This window comes from Dasypus novemcinctus, chromosome 17 (assembly GCF_030445035.2).
Source record: "Dasypus novemcinctus isolate mDasNov1 chromosome 17, mDasNov1.1.hap2, whole genome shotgun sequence".
Lineage (NCBI taxonomy): Eukaryota > Metazoa > Chordata > Mammalia > Cingulata > Dasypodidae > Dasypus > Dasypus novemcinctus.
This window is the reverse complement of record NC_080689.1, coordinates 99,746,550-99,755,368: the sequence shown is the minus strand read 5'-3', so window position 1 is coordinate 99,755,368 and position 8,819 is coordinate 99,746,550. Positions and strand designations below refer to the sequence as shown.

Here is an 8,819-nt window from a genome sequence, read left to right as displayed (position 1 = left end):
TCACATATCACTTTTAAGGAAACTGATTGATTCCACACATGGAGAATGAGTTGCTCATTATAAACTAAGTGCTGCACATACTCTGTCCTAAAAGTATTTGCAAACTTCTAGCTCTTTTCACATCTGACAGTGCCCTGTCTGAGTGTGTCATTAGCACTGATAAAAGCCACATCTTCCCTTGTGCTGGACCTCGCTCCTAACTCTTCAAATCTACTTCGTGCTCTTCTCTCTTGTGGAATTAGTCAAACTCTGCTAATTTGTGATTTTTCTCTAGCCCCACTTTCCCAGTTTATTTTTCCTAGTTCTGATTCACATCAGAAATCCCATGTGAATCAGCAAATTATGTAAATCCTACATTGTGACTTGTTCTGTAGCACTGATTATTTTTCACTTTGAAAAGAGTGTATCATCGTTTTTTCTATGTAGTTGCAGCTCACAGGCTGCAAGTACAGAATAATAATAAATTGTTATTATCTTTAAAATATTTTTTAGTGTACAGATGTTGCTATGACTTGCTCATCTATCTAACCTAATCTGGTAGACTCTAACTTTCCAAAAACCAACAACACAAAAGTATTTTTAAAATTCTAATTACCACTTTTTAACCAAAGAGAATAGAGATCAGGTCAGGAGCGTACACATCTTATCACCAAACTAATTATGACTTTTATATTTTATTGCACATAGAGAAAATATGGTTTTAAGCTACTAAACAGAATCTAGATGATGGATTTCACATCAATTCTTGCATTTTGTCTTAGATTATGAAAGAATGTTTTCTCTTATAAAATAGAAATTCTGCATTTGTTTCTGTTTCTTTTGTTTTTTTTGACGTCAAATACTAAAACAACAGAATTGGCATTGTCATCTGTGAACTAAATTAGATTTATTATTATTCTAGTAATGGAAGAACTTTTAACATTGACATAAAGGCAGTAGTCACCAGAGCTTCTGAGGGCAGGGAGAAGGAATAGATATAACATGGGGAGTTTGGGGGACATTGGAATTATTCTATGTGGCATTGCAGTGATGGATACAGGCCACTATGCATTTTGTAAAAACCTATAAAGTTGTGTGATGCAAAGTGTAAACCATAATGTAAACTATAGATCATGGTTGGTAGCAGTGCTTCAGTATGCATTCATGAATTATAACAAATGTACCACACTAATGAAAGACATTGTTAATGGAGAAAAGTGGGGGAGAGAGAGGGCATGAGGTATATGGGAATCCCCTATATTTTCAATATAACATTTATGTAAGCTAAACTTTCTTTTAAAATTAAATAAGGAAAACGGACTTTGGCCCAGTGGTTAGGGCGTCCGTCTACCATATGGGAGGTCCGCGGTTCAAACCCCAGGCCTCCTTGACCCGTGTGGAGCTGGCCCATGCGCAGTGCTGATGCGCACAAGGAGTGCCGTGCTACACAGGGGTGTCCCCCGCGTAGGGGAGCCCCACGAGCAAAGGAGTGCGCCCGTGAGGAGAGCCACCCAGCGTGAAAGGAAAGAGCAGCCTGCCCAGGAATGGCGCTGCCCACACTTCCTGTGCTACTGACGACAACAGAAGCGGACAAAGAAACAAGACGCACCAAGAACAGACAACCAGGGGAGGGGGGGAAATTAAATAAATAAATAAATCTTTAAAAAAAAAAATTAAATAAAAGAAGTTGCATTGAAAACAATTTTTGAAATTGAGCCCAGATGTCTTCTCAATAGGACCAGGAGATTATGGTATAGAGCATGAGAAAAAATAATATAATAAGGTAGAAGAAAAATAATGATCATTTTAATTGACTTTAGCAGTGAGCTAGTCAGGAGATTGAGGCTGCAATTATATAAAGGGGCAGAAGATATGGTAGTTTGAGAAATGCGCCATATATTAATCTCCTTTAGTAGCTCAATTTCTGGGAATTTTCATACTCAATAGGTAAGCTCAATTGATTGGACAGATAGTCTATATCCTGGTTTCACTTTTTTTATATTAACAATATTGTCCCTAGATGTTGGCAAGATGATTCATGGATGTATATTACATCTGTGGGTCAGAGGATTTTTTCCTTCCTGAAGAATATAAAATCTCGAGCATGATCAATTTAAACACATACTCTGAAGACCTTTCACAGAGGTGATGTTGGACATCAAAAAAAAAAAAAAAAAAAGAAATCCAGAATTCCTATTTTATAAAAGAAAATATTCTGAAATACTCTGAAACAGCATGAAAGCAAAATTGAAATCTACTGTCTGGATTCTCTTTAGTAGCTTTAATTTTATAGTTGCTCCATGTACAGTAAAACATTCAACCTGATCATAATGATTGTACCACTCTTCTGCATACCTACTTCCAACCAGTAACTTACCTCTGGCCTCAGGAGTCACTTCTGCATTCATGGTCTCTCAAGCTGCCTGTATTCTGAGAGGAAATAAATCTACATTCCTAGGTCAGGGTTCCACTGTCACAGGAGTTACTGTAGAAGGAACGAACTAGGCAAGAAATATAAAATTCTGAGAAAGAGAAGCAGTCCATTTGTTGCAGAGTCCTGTTATTAATTTTCTACACAAATTAGATGTCATGTATCTATTAATAGAAAAAAGACAGTTTGTCTTTCTCACTTCTTGGGAAGAGTGTGAGAGTATGTTAAAATCACCTTGTGTGAGGTTGGTGCACAGGTAAATTTGACGCTCAGTTATGAGGAAGGAGCATCACAATGTGGCCTCCTGTCTGGAAACTCTCTCTCTGGAGCTGGAATCTCTCTGCAACAGCTCCAAGAGATACTGTTCTTGGAACATGCAGCCAGGTGTACAGCATGGATGTGCCTATTACAAATAATGGAAAGAATCTAATGACTTTCAAACTACTTGTTGGGGCTTGCTGGGAAATGCTTTTGAAGATAGTGAGTTCAGTTCCCTCACTAATAAGAAAAATAACGTGAAAGTGAGAAACCCCAGTAACTTACCTCCTCGATAGGCATTGGGCTTATGCAGGGGAGAAAAAAAGAAAAAAAAAGGGTTTGTTGATGTGGCATCATCACTCCACACATGGGTAAAAGAATTACTGTCTTTCCTCTAGGGAAATATGTAGCTCATTAAAATGTTCATAATAGAGAATCCTGGGACATGGTCATGGAAAAAACAAAAGAAACAAGCTGTCTTGCAGTAAGATGTCAGCAACGGAACCTGGCATATTCATAAGTACTTACAAATTAAATTCATTCTGATTAATCCATGATAATGCCTGCATGAGGCAGTAGAAAAAGAGTATCATTGTGTGGTCTATAGAGAAATAGCCTCAGTCAAAAATCCCTTGAGTAACTGGCCCAGAGTATCAAGTTAGCTACTGAATGAATTTCAAGTGAACAGCAAATATCAGGCCTTCTTGTAGTGTGTACTGTTCTTACTACTTCAAAATGTCCATATTACATTTCTGATCAGAATTTAAGTGAGTAACTCTATTTCTAGTCCTCTTTTCTTATATTAAATTACCGCAATTGTAAAAATTGAATTATTTGAAATAAGTCTCCATTCTCACATTGTTCCCTAATTTTCCTTTCATAGTTATCTTCAATTTTCAAAATCTACATTATAAAGAAAAAAATATTTTTTGCTTTCCTATTTCTCAGTTTATGGGGAACTCATAGATGTTTATGACTTTCTCAGTACATGGGATAGTTTTCCATTTCTAACCATGTCCTGCTTTATTGTGCTAATATATCCACTGACTCTTCCAATAACTCTTAAGGAAATTTACTCCCTGGCCTTAAAATGAATCATACCACCTGAAGATTATTTGGCTCCTATACAAGCTGGCAACCTCTTTAACTCACCTCTACATTTTTTCCTTTCTTATACATATATTAATGTATTTGTTACTAATAAATAGTAACATAATTCTTTCCTCCTTCTTCAAGGTGAGGCTTCACTGTATAGATAATGTTACTTTACAACAATATCAATTCACTACCAAAAATCCAAATAAATTTTTTTAAATGTAACAATCTTTTGTTAGACTGAGGTAGATATTTAAAAATTTGTTTAAATTAAAGAATATTCCCTTATACAATTTTCTATTTTTTATAATAGATACAATCATATAGTAAAAAGCTACCAATAAACATAGCTGGATCATTAGCATGTAATTCTATTAAGGCATGGGTACCATTTGTTCACATTTGTGTCATCAATGCCTCAATTTTAAATGAACCCATTTTTTTAAAAGAAGGAACTGAGACAAGCCCAATTCCATGATTCATTAAAAATTATGTGCACCTGGTAATGTGTGAAAGGATAAAGGGTATGCTTGATTAATTATTTAATTAAATACCCCTGTCTAGTAGTCCATGTATAGAAGTGGATATACTGGAGACATAATTAAAAGGTAAAATCTACAGTATTGTGGAAAGGTTACATACAACAAGTGAGAGGGAGGAAGAGGTTAAACATGCTGTCACAGGTGACAGATGGACTGTGTTTCCTATTCTGACATCAGGAACAGTGAAGAGCAAATAGAAACTTAGAGAGCTTGTGATATTAGTTTTGATGTGTTAATATTGAGAGTGCTTAAACACCCAGATAGAGGTGGAGGATAGAGTGGCAAAGGGATCACTTCTCTCCCAGAAAAATAGCTAGAGGAAAGGAGACTCTCTGGAGGACTGCTTTGGGGCCCAAGACACCAGGGGAAGGTGAGACACAAAATAGAGAGGGGCAAAGGAAAGGAATCTTGGCTAGCTGGAAAAATCCTGTGAATAAAGCTTCATCAGCAGCTGCTGGTACCCATCCCCCTTACCCTTGGTGCAAACAGCAGTCTGTAGACTGTAGCTGTTGTGGACCACAGTGGCTGCAGACTGAGGGGGTTACAGGGCTCATCTTTCCCCAAGTAAAAGGAGATGGAAGGACACAATCTACAGCAATTTCAGATTTTGGCCAGTGAACTTATGTGCTTCATCCTAGGGGTCACACAATTCTAGGCCGGATGGGACTGTGAAATTGTTTGCCCCTAGAACTGACAGGGAGCTAAGGGTAATTTGCCTTTTCAAGCACCTGCTCTACTGCCCTAAGCTGGTTGCTGAGGAGGCAAAGAGAGGGAGGGTAAGGCCAGCCAAGGGAGGAGAACAACTTCTGATGAACTTTGTTTGCAAGGCTTGGCCTGCCCTGAGGACATTGCTTCTGCAAGGCCAGTCCTGGTGGGGTTCAGTGAATACATTCTCCCCAGCATCTGGGATCTAAGCTAAGAGGTCTGCCAAAGAGTGCCATCTGCAGACAGACCAGAAAAGTGTATGAAAAAGAGGGAAAATAATACTTAAAAAATAAAAGAGACAGTCATGTGTCTTTACTGCCCTATCCCTCTCCAAGGCCCTTGGCAAATGTCTGGCACCCCATTACTGTTTCTTATCCCTGGTTTGAGCAGTTAAACAGGGCAGTCCTAAATAACTAGAAGAAGTTGAACCGAGAATCAAAGAACAGTGGTAGCTCACAGCTACTTTACAGTAAATCTCTTGGCAAGAGAGATAAACGGAACATCAGAGTAAACTCAGCCTCATAATCAGATGTCTAGACATCGGCAAACATTTACAAATCATGCTAAGGTAAAAGTAGATATTACTCAGACAAAGGAAAAAAATCTAAGCTCCAGACCAGACACAGTACTTGAAACAACTAATCAATGAGGTTCATATAAATATCCTAATTCAAATAATAGACTTGAAGGACAACATGGTTAAAGAAATAAAAGGTATTATGAAGATACTGGATGAGCACAAAGAAAAATTTGAAACCTTAGATAGAAAAATAGCAGAGCTTATGGGAATGAAAGACAAACTAAGTGAGATTAAATATACAGTAGAGGCATAAACCAGCAAATTTGAACTCATGGAAAAAAGAATTAACTATGTAGAGGACAAACCAGCATAAATTGAAAATAGAGAATAACACAAAGAGAAAAGACTGGAAAAACTTGAGCAGGGGCTTAAGGAGTTAAATGATAATACAGATTGAACCAACACACATATTAATGGAAGTTCCAGGAGGAGAAGAGTAGGGGAAATGGGCAGAAAGAATCTTTTAGGAAATAACGGCTGAAAATTTCCCAACTCTCATGAAATACATGAATACATGTGTCCAGGAAGCAAAATGTACTCCAATGAGAATGAACCCAAGTAGAACTAAACCAAGACACATAATATTCAGAATGCCAATGCCAAAGACAAAAATTCCCAAAGCAGCAAGGGATAAGCAAAATATCACATACAAGGATGCCCAATAAGATTAGTGTGAATTCCTCTTTAGAAATCATGGAGATGAGAAGGCAGTGGTATGATATAATTAAGATACTGAAAGAGAAAAACTGTGAGACAAGAATTCTTTATACCACAAAACTGTCCTTCAAATATGATGGTGAGTTTAAAATAGTCACAGATAAACAGAAACTAAGAGATTTATAAACAAGAACCCAGCTTTACAGGAAACACTAAAGAGAGATCTGCAACTAGAAAAGACAAGAGAGAGAAGCTTGGAGGCAAGTGTAGAAGTAAAGATTATCAGAAAGGATAACCAAAATGGTAAAAAGAAAAAATAAGATGACATACAAAAGCCAAAGGATAAATTTGTTGAAGTATTACCTTTACAATAATAACATCGGCTCTAGAGATGTTATTATCTAGAGATGTTATTATTTTCTCTAGGGAGAGAAAGAAGAAGAGTTTGATAATACCTGCTGCCCTGAGGAAAAGGAATAAACTATGAGACTTTCTGGAGAAACTGAACTGATCAGTAGCTACAAATCTATGGAATATAGAATGATTTGCAATGTAACTCTGATTTTGGAGTCAGAGAAAAGTGCAATCTACAGATTGTCCATCCACCTTGGACCTTCCAGTTGTCCTTTGTCTGAAAGTTTGGAATATCTTGGCCATCATGTCTATCCTATTCATTGTACTCCCCACCATTGCTTTGTTGCTCAGCACACTACCGGAGCTGCAGGAAACAGAAGAGTTCAGACAACTCAATGACCACCCCCAGTTAGCACATGTGGAGACTATGTCTATTACCACGGAGAGCCTTTTATGGTTTCTATTCTCACCCAATAAACAGAAGTCCTTTAAAGGGCCACTAAACATCGACTTGTTGGCCATCTTACCTTACTATGTCACCGTTTCCCTAACGGAGTCCAACAAGAGTGTGCCGCAGTCCCAGAACATGAGGTATGTGGCTCAGATTTTCTCAATCAAGCATATCCTTCTCACCTAAACCCAGACAGCCAGAAACAATGTGAGACCATCTGCGTGTGAGGAAGAGATTGAGATGGAAGACGTGACCTGCCCCTGGAGCAGCTGGCCATGGTGCCCACTGAGGTCATCACCAATATGAAGAGCATCTCCAGCATCAACAGCTTCACCAGCTGCATCACTGACTTCCCAGAGACAGAGATCATCCCTGCCACTGCCCTCCACCTCCCACTTGCAGATGAAGTTCCTGACTTATCTTAGGGGGACAGAGGAGCACCACAGAGCCTGGGGCCCCAGTTTCTAACACTAGCCAGAGAGAAAGGACCAGCTGTCCAGGATGCAGCCTTGGTGCATCCTCCAATCGACTTAACTGTGAGCCTGAATGCCCTGGTTCCCAGGGTGGCCCACAGTCCCTCGCAGTCAAGCAATGCCCCCGACAGCCCTAAGAGCTTGCTGAAAGGCAGCAACCCACTCAAGTCCAGACCCCTCAAAGTGAACTCTAAGCGCACCACAGTCCCTGCCCAGCACAGCCAGGCCACTGCCAGTCACCGCAGCTGACTCCGCTCACTACCCCACAGCACATCAGCACCATCCTCTTGGAAGAAAACACTCCCCAGGGAGACAGACCTTTGATGTGCATGAAGGTTTCAGCCCACTGTCAGAGAACTTCCAAAGACTCATCACCTCGGTTTCCCAAGCAAAAACAGTTTCTTTACTCTTCAAGGGAGAGGAAGAGGTTCACTGGAATAGACACTGGTGTAGACAATGACTTCTTAGAGCTCCATGGGGCAAGGCAGGAAAAGCAGACAGACTCCAGCCCAAATTGCTTTGCAGATAAGCCTAGTGATGGAAGAAACACGTTAAGAGAAGAGGCTTCTGTTGGCTCTTCCTTCCCCCCAGGACACAGATCCCAACTAAGCAAGACATTCACCATGCTGTGGGTGAGTAAAAAGGAAAATAGTCAAGAAGGGTGCAAGACGGAAAACCACTTGTTTGCCCCAAAGACTCATTCCAACCCAGGAGAAACAGGTTATTTTCCCACGTGTGAAACCAGCATGTGACCAGTTACAAAAGCAAAAATAAAAAATAAAAAAAACCAACAACACTTGTTCCTTAAAAAACACAGTTAATTACTGTCTGTGGACTAAACAATGGGAAGCCTCCCCACCCACCCCCAAAAGTACATAAAATGTAACTTTTGCATGGCATGAACAATTTAGTTTAAGGACAGTTTAATTAGTCAAGATTGCATTTTGTAACAAATGAAAAATGACTGAAGAACAGTGAATAAATAGAGCTCTATTAGGAACCAGAAAAAAATAAATGGATATATTTATATATATCTGAATGAATATATGAGAAGCTTATTTTTTTGAGATTATATTGATTATATTTTATATTCTACTTAATTTTCACAAGCAACTCTATTTATAAACAGGTTTCTTTAGAGCACATTTTAAAGTACTATATATCTCTTAGTGAAATAACATTACTTAATTATTTGTCTTTGGACATGAAATCAGTTAATCTATCCATCCTTATTTATTGAATGGATATTATGTCCAAGGTCCTACACTACAAATCAGGAATATAAAATTAAAAT

The 8,819-nt window shown here is 38.7% G+C and overlaps 1 pseudogene; it reads left to right on the top strand.

Moving 5' to 3' along the window:
• Positions 1-5,705: 5,705 nt before the first annotated feature.
• LOC101442184 (potassium voltage-gated channel subfamily B member 2-like) lies at positions 5,706-8,520 on the top strand (annotated as a pseudogene).
• Positions 8,521-8,819: the final 299 nt, after the last annotated feature.